The following is a 14,441-nucleotide window of genomic DNA, read 5'->3' on the forward strand; positions in this document are numbered from 1 at the left end:
AACACACATGTATCAATGTTTCGGTTAATACAATTATAGCATGGTATGTAAACATTATTATAAACACAAAGATATATTATAATAACCATTTTATTATTGCCTCTTGGGCATATCTCCAACACATTTATGGACTACGGGTTCATAGCAGTAGCTAGATGGTTGTCTTCTCCAATTTATGCTTCATGTTTAGATCTTGTGAGCCGCCTATCATGATCAAGATCATCTTTATGTAATGCTACATGTTGTGTTTGCTTGGATCCGATGAATATTGAATACTATGGTTGAGATTGATTATATACTTGTCATATGTTATTTGTGATCTTGCATGCTCTCCGTTGCTAGTAGATGCTTTGGCCAAGTATGTGTTTGTGACTCCAAGAGGGAGTATTTATGCTCGATAGTGGGTTTATGCCTCTACTAATCTGGAAGAGTGACAATAACTTCTAATATTTCAGATGTGTTATTGCTACTAGGGAGAAAACAACAATGATTTGTCTAATGATAATTCTGTTGTTTACTTTACACACTTTGCTTAATGCGATAATATGTTGCTTGCAACTTAATACTGAAAGGGGTGCGGACGCTAACCGAAAGGTGGATTATTAGTCATAGACGCAGTTGGATTACAGTCTATGTATTACGTTGTAATGCCCAAATGAATCTCATAGTAATCATCATGTCATGTATGGTCTTTATTCTATTAATTGTCTAGCTGTAATTTGTTCACCCAGCATGTTATTTATCTTTATGGAGAGACACCTCTAGTGAACTGTGGACCCCAGTCCTTTCTTTTACACTGATAAAATCATCTACTGCAAACACATGTTCTGTTTACTTACTGCAAACACTATTCTCTTTAATTCCACTGCAAACAAACATCTATTTCCACACTATACAGCTAATCCTTTGTTTTCAGCAAAACCAGTGAGATTGACAACCTCACTGTAAGTTGGGGCAAAGTATTTTGGTTATGTTGTGTGCAGGTTCCACGTCGTTGTTGCTGACGTCGGTAGTGCGTCCTGCCAAAAGTCAGCTAGCAACACATTCAGAAGTGATTTCTTTCTCCCACTGATCGATTAAACCTTGGTTTCTTACTGAGGAAAAACTTACTACTGTGCTCATCATACCTTCCTCTTGGGGTTCCCCAACGGTGTGCTCTGCACTCATCAGTCTCCATGATGCCTAATCCACCCATGGTGTTCAACATGCACATGCCGTCCAACCGTACCCAATGGTACTTGCGTCTTGGGTAATTTACCTCCCAATGGTACAATACATCTCTTTTTAGAGTGTCGTTTTTTTTTTCATTTTACCCAATTTATGTAGGCTAATGCAACAATAATAATTTTGTCACATCCCAAAACATACCACAATCACAACACATGGTGAGATCACCAAAAAATATCCAAACACTTTATGTGATAAGCGACTCAAATTCCAAATTTCATGTGGGCAACTTCAGTATTCGTAATTTTCATAGAATTATTTGTATCGTTCTAATTTATCGGATGGCTGAAGGGGTGTTTTCATTGAATTCTTTGGGAATCTCGTGCTCGTCTCAGCCAGCGAAGTTTCTCTTCCTCCATAGTCTTCCCTTCCACCTCTTGAGAGGCCGGAAAGGCTTAAGCCACAAGACTATTATCCCTAATCATGATGTTTTGCAAAAGTGCATATGACGAATCTTGCAAACAAATATAGATATCTTTTTATTTATCTATGTCAAAGAAAGGTGGTCGTCTTTTATCCTTTCTACATATCCAAACAGTTGGATAACTCTAGCCACCAGTCTTATGACCGCATAGTAAGACAATTTCCGTTTTAAATAAGTAGAACTATTTTGTTTGTTCGCCTTCTTTCCCAATATTGTGTTGAATATCTCAAGGATTTCATCAATCATTCAAGACTTCAGACAACATATTTTTAGAACACTAAACAATCACCCAGAAATAATAAGTGAGTGATCCATGGCGCTTGAAAACTAACCCTAATTCCTCTATCAAACCAACCATTGTGATAGTTCTTTAGTAGGCAAGAGAGTTCCTTTCCACGAATCGAGAAGAGGTACTGCGATATGGGACCCCCTGCCAAATGCCACATTTTTTAGTTTTCTATGGAGCACAAATATCGTAAAGTAATTAATAGGCAAAATGTTTAGTTCACAACTAAGAGATTGAGCTACTTCTTATCCTCCTTTTCAATGTTAGTTGGATCGAGATCACACTTGTCAATGTTAATACACATCCTAGATATTTATTAAAAAGAGGCTGGAACTATTTTATATTCACCACATTTTCTACGCCATTTTGAAGGAAGAGTAGGGTGTCATCTTCATCTCGAGGACTAATGAGTAATGGCCCATCCTGTTCTATTGTTCACCAAGCAAGCAAGCCCCTAGCCATTTATCACGCCCGTGTGAGGACCTTTAAAGAGCATATTATTGTAGAAGAAATCAACAACCAGATTAAGTGGGAGGAAAGACAGAGGATCTACATGTCTCGCATTTTCTTGTTTCAAATTTTTTGCTCTTTTATTCATTTATGTCCTAACACCTGCATTTCCTTTGTGGACTAACATCCCCAAAACCTCTCTACGTTAGCTTCAGTTCAAAAAATTACCATTTAAATATGTCATATGAATTTTCATAATCTAGCTTTGAAAGTAAGCCCTATATTTTTGGTGCACCTTGTGAATAATTTCATGAACCGAAAACACAGTTTCTAAAATAAAAAAGTCACTTAGTAAAAGCACTTTTGTTGGCTCCTTTCAGTCCATCCGCATGCATGTCCAAAATGTTAGTGCTTTTTCAAAGATATTGAAACCAAGATTTTGTAAAGCTATAGGCCTATGATATCTCCTAAGGGAAGTAGCATGAAATTCTTTAGAAATAAGTTTTATCAGAGCAAATTTTAATTGGAACGGTAAAGTTTTTGCTCTTAAGGTCATGAGATCGAATCATAGATAAAGGAGAAGCCAGCAGGTTCAAGGGCTCCTTGAGCATAAGATTCAAAATCATCGGATTTAATTTCATCTTCACAAAGAGGATTTTGAGGGTGATAATTTCTTAATTTGTTACTATGTATTCTAACAAAATCATCTTCTAATTTAATACCTAGCTTTAGCTTGTTGCCAAACTATCTTCTTTTACAAAATACAAGCAAGCGCGCGTAAATCCATGTTTTCAGCTACCATGCCATTTGTTACTTCCAACATGTAATTCTCTTATTTTTGTTTCTTTTTTCCTCTTAGATGTTATTTATGTTTCTCTGATTAACCATAGCTTGGAAGTAAGATGTGTTCCTGCCTCCCTCTAGAATATCTCTTTTTCTTGTTGTTTGTCTAGTTTTGACCTCTTCGTCTTTTCAAATGTTGTTGAGTTCAGAAACGGTCTGCTTCATCCTTTGTTTTCCCGCTCTTAATATCTAGCGCGATTCAGAAGAAATGTCCAAAGCATTTATATTCATGTCGAGCTAATTTGTCTAGCTCAATAATTTCCGAGACTGACTCTACGCATGCATGATACTACGACTTACCCTGAGTATACGCCACAGTTTGTCGGTGCCAAGCTAAACGATGTCCTCAGTGCAGAACACGCCACACATGCGTGGCCATAATATTCCTGCGTCCCTGACTAATAGTTTGTTTGCTTCTAGTGTAATCGAGGGGATCCCAAGGGATTATCCCGAATCCTAGAAAGTCTTCGGTAGTCCCGCTAATTCCTTTGTTTTGTCTAGATTAAAATATCTTCATTGTACTAATGTATTTTTTGGAGAAAGTAAAATTTTTGAAGAAATTGAAAGCGATTAAGTGAACACCAAATTCTCAAACTCATCAAGGATAGAAATACGAGATAAGTAAACAAACCCTAACGGGGAAGGACACAACGGAGGAGAACCAAGAGAGATCAGTGCAGTCAATGGCACGCCGACTTCCAAGGAGAAACCATGCACTTGGCACTCTAACAGCATTAGGGTAAGAAGTTTCTAAGTACGATCAGGCAATAATAATAGTAATGGTACCGTCATTGTGGAAGCTGACCGAATTTCCCAAGAAGCATAGACAAGCCCACAGTGGGATGGGCTCATTTCGTCGCAAGATCGCCTTGCCTGTGGTACATCAATGCGTGTCAAAATTAGTTCGGACGTATACCCAACGGCAGAGGTAAGAACGGACAAGACGGACTAGTAGTTTTATTTTTTGAAATCGATTTCGAAAAACAATAGATTTGTTGTAGTGACGGATTGGAAGCCGGTGGCAGTCGCTGTGTGGCCTAGTGACCGTGCCCTTTTTTTTTTTCTCTTTGCTGAATAGTGACCGTCCCTTAAGAGACGGCACTAGTAAAAGAAGTTTCAGGACAGCTAACATGCAAGGGTCACTGGACTTGGTCTACGTAGTTACCATCGTTGACTGAACTGAGTCCTGGTCACGCATGATCATGTGGATATCGTTCATATATTCATACCTCACATGTCTAGGTGTTGCAGGCCGGGGCAGCGGCACATGCATCCATGTACGCGTGCGTGCTCGGCACCGTGCGTGTACACCAGACACATTTAGACTTTGAACATTGGTTGACCCGTTAATCACGATCAGGATTGATGACGAATGCTGTGACAGTTACCTGATGACATTATACAGCGATAATTACCGTCCTTAACTGCAATGATGACGAATGCTGTGACAGTTTAGAGCTTCAGACGGTGCAGATCCTTCACGATGGCAAACGCTGTGACAGTTTAGAGGATGATGATGCAATAATACGATCCACATGCGCGCAGTGCTCCATTGCTCCTCACTCCGTTTCCATTAAGTTGACGTTGATTTAATTAGGAGCAGTTTTTTCTTTGTTAACAAATAGGTGGTTTGAATTTGTCTCGATACGAATATATCTAGATACTTTTTAATGTATTGATAGCTGCGAATCTAGAAAAATCTAGATTATCATTTAGAACGAAGGAAGTAGTTGGTATACATACATTATTCCTGATTTGAATTAATCAGCACGCATGCCACAATATGAGTTCAAAATGTCCTCTAGCAGATTATTCCTAACAACAACACAATCAGGTAACAGAATGGAGCAAAGTGGAGCTGCATGTTGAGATTTGATTGAGTAGGTAGAATGTGAGGACAACTGGTTAGTGATAACTTGTTACCATAAATCTTTTCTCGGACCTTCACGTGGAAACTTTCATTAGCTATGTTAAGGCTTTTTCAATGGGGCGATATAAATAGGACGCCTAAAGTGATCGCGCGCATCTGTTTGCGTCAGTCCGCGGACATGAAAATAGTCATTTTTAACTGCACTCCGTTTGCGTCTAAGGCGCCCCCAGCGGGCCGACACATTTGGCCCGGAGACACGAATTTGGGTGTTCAAACAACAAAATAAACAGGTTCATAGTACTTATTTATTTTACATCCAAATATTTTAAAGTCTGCATGAAAATGAGGTGATATTGATGACTACACAATCCTTATGTAGGCGTTTGAACATGTTGTCGCCAGTGATTTCAATATTGAGAGAAGTCCAATTTACCCCCTTAAACTCGTCTTAAAGTTCAGATTACAACCCTCAACTTTACTTTGGTTCAATTTTCAATCATGAATTCTATAAACCGTTCGTAATTGAATCTTCTACCCTTTTTGCCAAGTTTTGAACCGGGTTTTCTTGCCAGTTAGCGGTTTTTCTCCCTATATACTATGCCAACTCATCAACATACATCATACATGGTAGATGTACTTCCTCTCTCTCCATATCACATGATCACCTCATGCCTCATCATGATCGTCTTCCTCCCTGGAACGAGGCTATGGCGACCACAGAGGGGTGCCTCCATCGGACAATAACACCCGACGTCTGCCCTCTACGTCACCTGTCGTGCCCAGCCTTCCGTCAGCACGGGGCAATCACCACGCAACACAGTGAGCCACGGGCGAGACATTTTTATTCCGGCGGGTGAAGAGTTGAAGATGAAGCATAGGGTTGAAGATGAAGAGTTAAAGACATAGAATACATGTAAGCACTATTTTACAAATATAATACATTACATGACAAGAAAAACCGGTTTAAACAATGCAAGGGGTGATTTTGAACTGTTTTTAGAATTCAGGGTTGAAAGTTGAACCAAAGTAAAGTTTAGGGTTGTAAGCTGAACTTTGAGACAAGTTTAGGGGTAAATTGGACTTCTCTCTTTCAATATTCACATGCAGATACTGTTGCCAGGTTGATATCCCAGGGATTGGCTCAACCAGCTCACCCTGGAAATCTCATATGTGCTCATTGCGGTCATCAGGACGCTCATCCTCAACGATCATGTTGTGCATGATCACGCAACAGGTCATCACCTCATGCATGCTCTTCAGCGACCATGTTCTTGTCGGGTGACGGACAATTTCCATCGAGCTTGGAGCACACCAAATCTCCGCTCCGCATATTTCCTGGTAGCTTCCTGGTAGCTTCTTGAATCGTGGCCTTCTTCACTAGTGTGGCCCAGTCAGGATAGAGCCGGAGGTGCCCACCCACTCTGCCGCGAGGCAGATTTTTCTCCGGCGCGGCGAGGACCGAACAAACGTCGGGTACTACGGCGGTTCGGCCTGGTGGGGTTGGGGTGGCGGCTGAAAGTGCATGGAGCCCCCATGTGTGGTTTTGGTAATTAATGACAATCCCTATGGACTAATGTTTGCATTGAGTTATATTTGTAGGAGTTGTCCATAGGCAATGCTTGAACCATATGTTGGCTTCAAGGTTGCAATAAGAAGAAATTGATGAAGGATATCAAGTGTCAAGTATGTCTTGAAGATGAAGATGAAGTGAGCCCTCAAGTTATCTCAAGACATCAACATGATGAAGAATGAAGGAATGATGTGCAAGTTCAAGATGAGCCAACTCGAAGAGATCATATGCTTGAAGCTTGCCATCCATATGGTGTTCATGGATTTGAGAAGATGCGCCGAAGAAGAAGCTCTCCCATGGTGGATTATGGGGGAGCAATCTACAAGACTTCGTCAAGCAAGCACAAGCAAGAAAGGCGTTCCATCTTGTTGCGGTCAAGATCGTCATCATCGAGCTCAAGTGGTATGCGCATGGTTAAGGTTTGCTCTTGGTAGGGTTTCTTTCTCATCGGTCTCATGGTGTAGTTGGAGACCGGTGTATAGTTTAGTTGCCGTACTATCAAGAGGGCTCTCGAGTGAGTAACTCGATCGTATCGTTCGGAGAGAGCTCAAACCTTTGCATCCTTGCATCATCTTTCTTGGTTGATTATTTGGATATTATCCATGTGATGTTTTAGAGCTTGTGCTTACTCTCATGACAAGCTCTAGTTCATCGAAAACGGATTTTGCATAGATCGCTTGTCGCGTTTTCAAGTTTGGTGATTTTCTCGGTTTCTCATGTTGAGGTATTGCACCTCTAAAAATCATAGAAAATCACCCCCACTGATTTCCATATTTCCACTTTTTGTTGGGTAGCTCTTGTCGTCCTCTTTCCAACAAAATTGGTTTCGTCTTAATCCGGAGTTTCCAAACTCTAGATATTGTCTTTTGAAGTTTGTCTTCAATTTGATTTAAAGAAAAAGAAAAAGGGGAGGAGGGGCTGCCGCCGGAGGCACGGACGGTACCACCGGCCTCACCATGGCCGGAGCCTCCGGGCTCGGTACCGCCCAAGGTGCCGGAAGTGGCATGTGTGCCACGAGATGGTTGCCGGGGAGTTTGGAGCCCCGGCGGTACCTCGGCCGGTACCACGGCCGGAGGCTCCGGCCTCCCCTCCCCGGCCGCAGCACACCACCTCCGCCGCTCGCTGCCTACTCGGCCGGTAGTACCGGCCCAACCTGGCCGGTACTACCGGTCCCTCCTTCCTCGCGCGCGGCAGCCCCAACGGGCGAGAAATCCGGTGGCCTCGCTTTTTAAGTCTTGCTTCCCCCATCTTTCTTGGTTAACTACTCCTTCTTCCTCCTCTCTCTCAAGCCTCTCTCTCCACCATTGTTTGTTCATACTTGAGCTTGAGATCTTTCTCCCCAACCAATGATTCTTGCATCTATTTGAGAGAAAGATTGAGGGGATCTAGATCCACACTTTGACCAAACCAAATCATCTCTTTGTGAGTGAATCTTTGGGATCTAGATCTTGGGGAACTTTGTGTTCTTCTTTTGTTCTTCCTCTCTTATTCCCCCAATAGCTTTTGTAGCTTTGTTGGAATTTGAGAGAGAAGGACTTGAGCATCTTTGTGGTGTTCTTGCCATTGCATTTGGTGCATCGGTTTGAGTTCTCCACGGTGATTCGTGGTGGTGAAAGCAAGAAGGTTGTTACTCTTGGGTTCTTGGAACCCTAGACGGATTCTAGACCTTTGTGGTGATTTGTTGGGAGCCTCCGATTAAGTTGTGGATGTGTGCCCCAACCTTTGTGTAAGGCCCGGTTTCCGCCTCGAAGGAAATCCCTTAGTGGAACCGTGACCTAGGCCTTTGTGGCGAGGGTCACCGGAGATTTAGGTGAGGCGCCTTCGTGGCGTTCGGTGTGTGGTGTGAGTACCGCATCTTGGGGTGAGGCCTTTGTGGCGTTGGTGTGCATCGAGCAACCACACCTCAAGGTGAGCCTCTTGTGGCGTTCGGGAGCACTAAGCAACCGCACCTCTCCACCGGAGATTAGCACTCGCAAGAGTGTGAACTCCGGGATAAATCATCGTCTCCCGCGTGCCTCGGTTATCTCTATACCCGAGCTCTTTACTTATGCACTTTACCTTGTGATAGCCATCGTGCTTGAAGTTATATATATCTTGCTATCACATACTTGCTTGTATTGCTTAGCATAAGTTGTTGGTGCACATAGGTGAACCATTGCTTAGAATAAGTTGTTGGTGCACATAGGTGAACAATAGTATATAGGCTTTGGGCTTGACAAAGTAAACGCTAGTTTTATTCCGCATTTGTTAAGCCCATCTCGTAAAAGTTTTAAATCGCCTATTCACCCCCCCCTCTAGGCGACATCCGTGTCCTTTCAGCGGCGTCGCCCTAGGGAAGCAAAGAAGGGGAGGAGGAAGCAAATCCGCGCGGTCGATTTCGCTATCCCTGACGTGCGGGGCCAAGTTAGAATACGAGGACACTCGGCGCGACCGTGCAGCGTCCACCAAGACGCATCCGAGGCGCATATTTGGGCCGTGTTTTCGTCTCTGCGGATAGCCCGATCACTATGCATCGGGCCGCTGGGCCTAGGTGCAGGCGCATTTTTTGACCGCACGGTCGCAAACGGTCGCTCCGCGTCCTTTTACGCCGGGCCGTTGGAGATCCCCTAAGCCCAAAAGAAGGAGGGAGTGGAGGTCAACGTCACCGGGAAAATGTGTTAACTGTTGATTGCATTATTGAGTTTGTGGACCTTTGGACCCGACTGCAAGATGTTGCAAGATGTTACGTAGTGGATGGGGTGGCTGATGAAATTTCTTGGAAGCTCCCGGAGTCTGGAGTATACACCACCATCTCGGCCTACAAGATGCAATTCTGTGAGCCAACCTCTTCGTTTGTTAATGAAGCCATGCGTTTGGGGACCCCCCCCCCCCCCCCCCCCCCCCCACAAAAGTTCTTCGTTTGGCTAATTATCCAAAATTAGGTTTGTACCATGGAGTATCGCGGTCCACTTTGCAAGACGGAGCTGGAGACGACCGTGCACATTATTTTCCATTGCCGCTACTTCGTGCACATTTGAGAGAGCGTCAAGCAATGGTTTGGAGCACCGGAGATTCGACAATCTCAATGGGCAACCATGGACAATGTAGAAGAATGCTGACATCACCTTATCATGCAAGCCACGCACAAACTCAAGGAAATGACATCCCTTGTTATGTTGGTGCATGGGAAATCTAGAACGAAAGGAACATTAGGGTTTTTGGACACACCTCCACCTTGAAAATCAATAGTTCTAGCTAAAATTTGTGTGGAGGCACGCAAATGGGTTACGGGGACAATGCATTTTATTTGTATCTTGCCAAGAGAGTAGGGCGTGTGTTGTCTTGTAAAATGGCCCAAGCTACCCAAATTTCTCTAAAACTTTTTAATTACTAAGATGAGATAAAGCTTTCGCCTCTGTTTCGAAGAAAAAAAATTCTTATGACAAACAAACTTGTTTCATCATCTCTACAACATGAAAATGGGATAATCTCCGAATATTCTTAGAAAAAAATGAACCAAATATTCTGGAGCCATTTCAGGCAACTTGCAGATTTTTCAAATGGATCTATCAACGGTGCTGTCGCATTCATGTGCAAACGGCAGCGACTCTTAACTCCTATATGGTGTGTGCTCTGTCTCCTTCACCTGTGATCGATTGAATCGTTTATGTCACCGTCCTCTGCGCAAATTGCAACGGCTGGAAAATTCAAATGCAGTCCGGCTCAATTTAGTACTACACTGCCCAATTGCCCAATCGGATTCCCTATATGGAGCAATCTTTTTTTTTGCGGAAACTATATGGAGCAATCAATCAGAGACGGTCACTCACGTTCGTCATGGAGCGATATTATACCTCTGAGTGTGCTGCCAAATGGCCGGCATCCAGAATTGGAAAGAGAAGGCGACAGGCAGGGCATTTGATTACTGCAACTTGGTTAATTAACATAACATAACACAACATAACATAACCCATACCTGTGGGAGAAACTGACAAAAACAAAAAAGAAACAAAAATATTCAGATCAAAAGAATAAACATCACTCACACCCGCGGGAGGCTCGTCGTTTATGGTATACTCCCTCTCTCCCAAATTAGGATGCATAGTAGTTTTGGTAACGTCAAACTTTGTAAATTTTTATTAAATATATAAAAAATTATAGCAACATCTACAATATTATCTTAATATTATTAGAATCATCATGAAATATATTTTCATATTATATGCATTTGACATTATAAAAGATAATTTATTTTTATATATAGTGGGACTAAATTTATAAAGTTTGACTTTGACCAAACGTAATATACATCCTAAATTGGGCTGGAGGGAGCACATTGACAAGGTTCGGAGTTGTCACATAAGCGATTGGATGGTATAGTAAATGTGAACACATTTTGGTCGTGGTTGTGAAGACTGCAGGGTCTTGTTTGGGGAAGTGCCAATGTTTTTGAAGTTCACCATCTTCTACACTTGTTACCCCTGTTACCCCGTCATTATGTTCCCTAAGGCTACCTTCTAATTTTATTTCTAGCTTTGCTACTTCCCAAACAGTTATGTATAAAATTGCAAGCAAGGCCACGTAAATTATTGTTTTAAGTTACCATGCTTTTAATATTTTTTAAAAAATCAAAAAAATTTAACATGCTATTAGGCAACTGAGAAGAAACGGGAGAGTTTGGTGTGGTCGACGGCACGTCGAATTCTAAGGAGAACCCATGCACGTGACGCACCGAGAGCGTTAGGAAAGAAGGCAACGAGTGGTATAGTAACAATACTACTACCCGGGAAGTGCTTTTGGCTCTGAAGCTACCGTGCTCTCATTAATTTAAATAAAAGAAAAATATTTTTACAAGTTATTAAAAAATATGAAAATAATTCTGGAGGTTGTTACTGATACATCTCACAATCATGCAAAATCTCAACCTGAAATTCGTTTAATTTTGTTCTAGACAAAAAAATTGATAAAATATACTACTTAGATCTACACTTTTGTTATTTTTGTGTAGCTCAGAACATAAAGTATTTGAAATTAGTATTTTGCACGTTTGTGAGATACGTCATTAACTATAGGCGAATTTATTTTTAGAATATGTTAAAACTTAAAAATATTTTGATTTTTTTTAGAAAAACGAGATCACTGGTGCCCATGTGCACGAAATCTCTATTCCTACTGCTACCGCCCGTTGTCCTTCATAGGGACAACAAGTTTGCGTTACACGTGGAAGACTGGTTATTTTCTTTTGAGAAAAATGCGTGTCAAAATTTTCGGGCGTGTACCCAAGGACAGGGTACGAACTACTAACTCCGTCTCAGTTCATAGGGCTGACGCGTATACTTAGATTTTTAATTTGACCAATATAATATTAATTGTACAACAGAAAAAATATATCATTAGAAAGTAGAACATGTGAGCTTTCTAATGATATATAGTATCTTGTATTATCGTTATCAAATTTACGACCTAGAGACACGCGCAAGCCCTATGAACTGGAACGGAAGGGGTAACAAGACCCAAGTGACCATGTTCAAGAAAAGAAAAGCGAGACCTAGTTAGCATGTTGAACGCTACTAGTGACCTTGCCCACAGGAGATGGCATTAGTAAATGAAGATTAAGGGCAGCCTAACATGCATGAAAGGCTACTGGAATTGGTCCCAAGTGCTCGATCGGGCGTATGAAACTGTTGTCGTTGAAAGTTTAGATGTTCTATTTTCTAATGATATATTTTTTGCATTATATAATTTAAATTATATATGTTAAATTAGCAACCTAGTGATACGAGGAAGACTAGTAAACTGAGACGGAGGTAAACTGAGACGGAGGGAGTATGATATATCCATGCCTCACATTTCTCGGTGTGGCGGGCCGGGGCACATGGATCCATGTATTTGTGTGTGCTTACCACACCAAAGATAGTTGTAGCTAACACATTTGGACTTTGAAGCTAGGTTGACCCGTTAATCACGACGGAGCATGACGTATGTTGTGACATTTGCATGATGGCATTATTACACGATAATATTAGCCTTAATTAGTAGAACGATGGTGGTAGTCATCGTTGCAACTTGCAAGGACCAAGAGCTAGCCTAACCATGTTAATGACACTTGGAAAATCTTCGTGCACATGTCTCTGAAGACCAGCGCACCAAAGTTGAAGTCGTCGTTACTGAAGCCTTTGAATTGCTCGAGTTTTCCAACACCAAACCTATAACACACATAGATTGGACGAGATCCATCACTCTAGGTCAGCGGTGACCAAACGAATCCCCGGCCTCCTCAATGTCACTGACGAAGTAGACGAGGAGATGGATATACCTTATTTTTATCCTACGCAATATCGACATAACAATGAAACTGAGTGACCAAACACCAACTTTAGAGACCCTTCTGTAATGCCAAGCGCATGTCCGAAGCCTCCCCCTCTTGCCGCTGGATGGGCTAGCAAAGGAGAAGGGGACCTGATTATAGACAGCGAGAAGGAGGAACGACTGTACGAGCTTAATTATATGTTTCAACAGATTCTTCCAAACAACAACACAATCAGGTACTTAACAGATTACTGTAACGTGGAGCTGTAGACAAGATTGATTGCTTAATTGGACGGAATGTGCGTGAGAGCAATTGGGTTAGTGGTAATCGTGTGTGAACAGAATCGGCACACCCTGATTTCCTTACAAGAAGGAAGGGAGAAACAAACTTGTTTCATCGTCTCCACTGTACGAAAATATGAGATCCTCTATCCGTTTCAGGCATCTTGCCGATTTTTTTGGAACAGATCTACCGCCCCTGCTGCCATCGGAGTCGCAGCAGTGACTCTTAACTCCCGTGCTGAATGCTGTCTGTTTCACCTGTGATCGACAATTATGTCACCGTATACCCTGCGTAATTTGCAACGGCTGGAAATTTGAAATGCAGGCCAACGAAATTTAGTACTACTCCACTGCTGCTACCAGCACTGACAAACTGGGTTGTACATATGGAGTAATCAATCGGAGACGCTAGCTCGCTCCCGTGATGAAGTGAGCGATTAACTGATGATACCTCTGGAGGAGGTGCTGCCAAATGGGCACCTAGTTACACGCGACGCCATCCAGAGCTGGAAAGAGAAGGCGACATTCAGTCATTAGATTACTGCAACTTCGGTTAGCAAGATATTAGATATCGTAACCCACACCCCGTGGGAGAAAGAAGCTGCCAAAACCAAACACGATTAGCGAGGCTCGTCGTTTACACACCTCGCAGATCGAAGCGACTCGATGGTCTAGTAGGTGTGGACGCCTTTTGGTCGTGGTCGTGCCGGCCCGGCTACGCCTTATATTATTCGACATTTCCTCGTCTTTTACAGGGTGTGATTACGAGCGACCCCAGCTCTTCAGGCTGGGGATCTGATGCGTGCAGATTGGGTAACGGCCCAGATGCACGCGCATCATTTTCTTACATGATCCGTGTCTGGTCGGTCACTCCGGTCTGTTTGGAAGATTCGTGGTGGCTTTCATGTTTGCACCCCACCTCTACCGCACCCCATCCTCCCAACCCTAACCGCCGCCGCCGCCGGTAGCGCCGTCGGGGCAAAGACCCACGGGGCATGGCGGCGGCGGGGGCCCTTCCTCGTCGATGCGTGGAGGACGGCGGCCGGATCTTCCCTTCTCGAAGCATGGCGGACTGGCAGGCGCGGATCGGATGGGATGGGCGGCAGCGGCCTGCGCTGCGGTCCCCCTCCTCCCGTCGGCTGTCCCCTGGCGGACCGGCCAGCGCAGATGGGATGAACGATGGCGGCCTGCGCTGCGGTCT

The sequence above is a fragment of the Lolium rigidum genome, chromosome 1, assembly GCF_022539505.1.
Source record: "Lolium rigidum isolate FL_2022 chromosome 1, APGP_CSIRO_Lrig_0.1, whole genome shotgun sequence".
Classification (NCBI taxonomy): Eukaryota; Viridiplantae; Streptophyta; class Magnoliopsida; order Poales; family Poaceae; genus Lolium; species Lolium rigidum.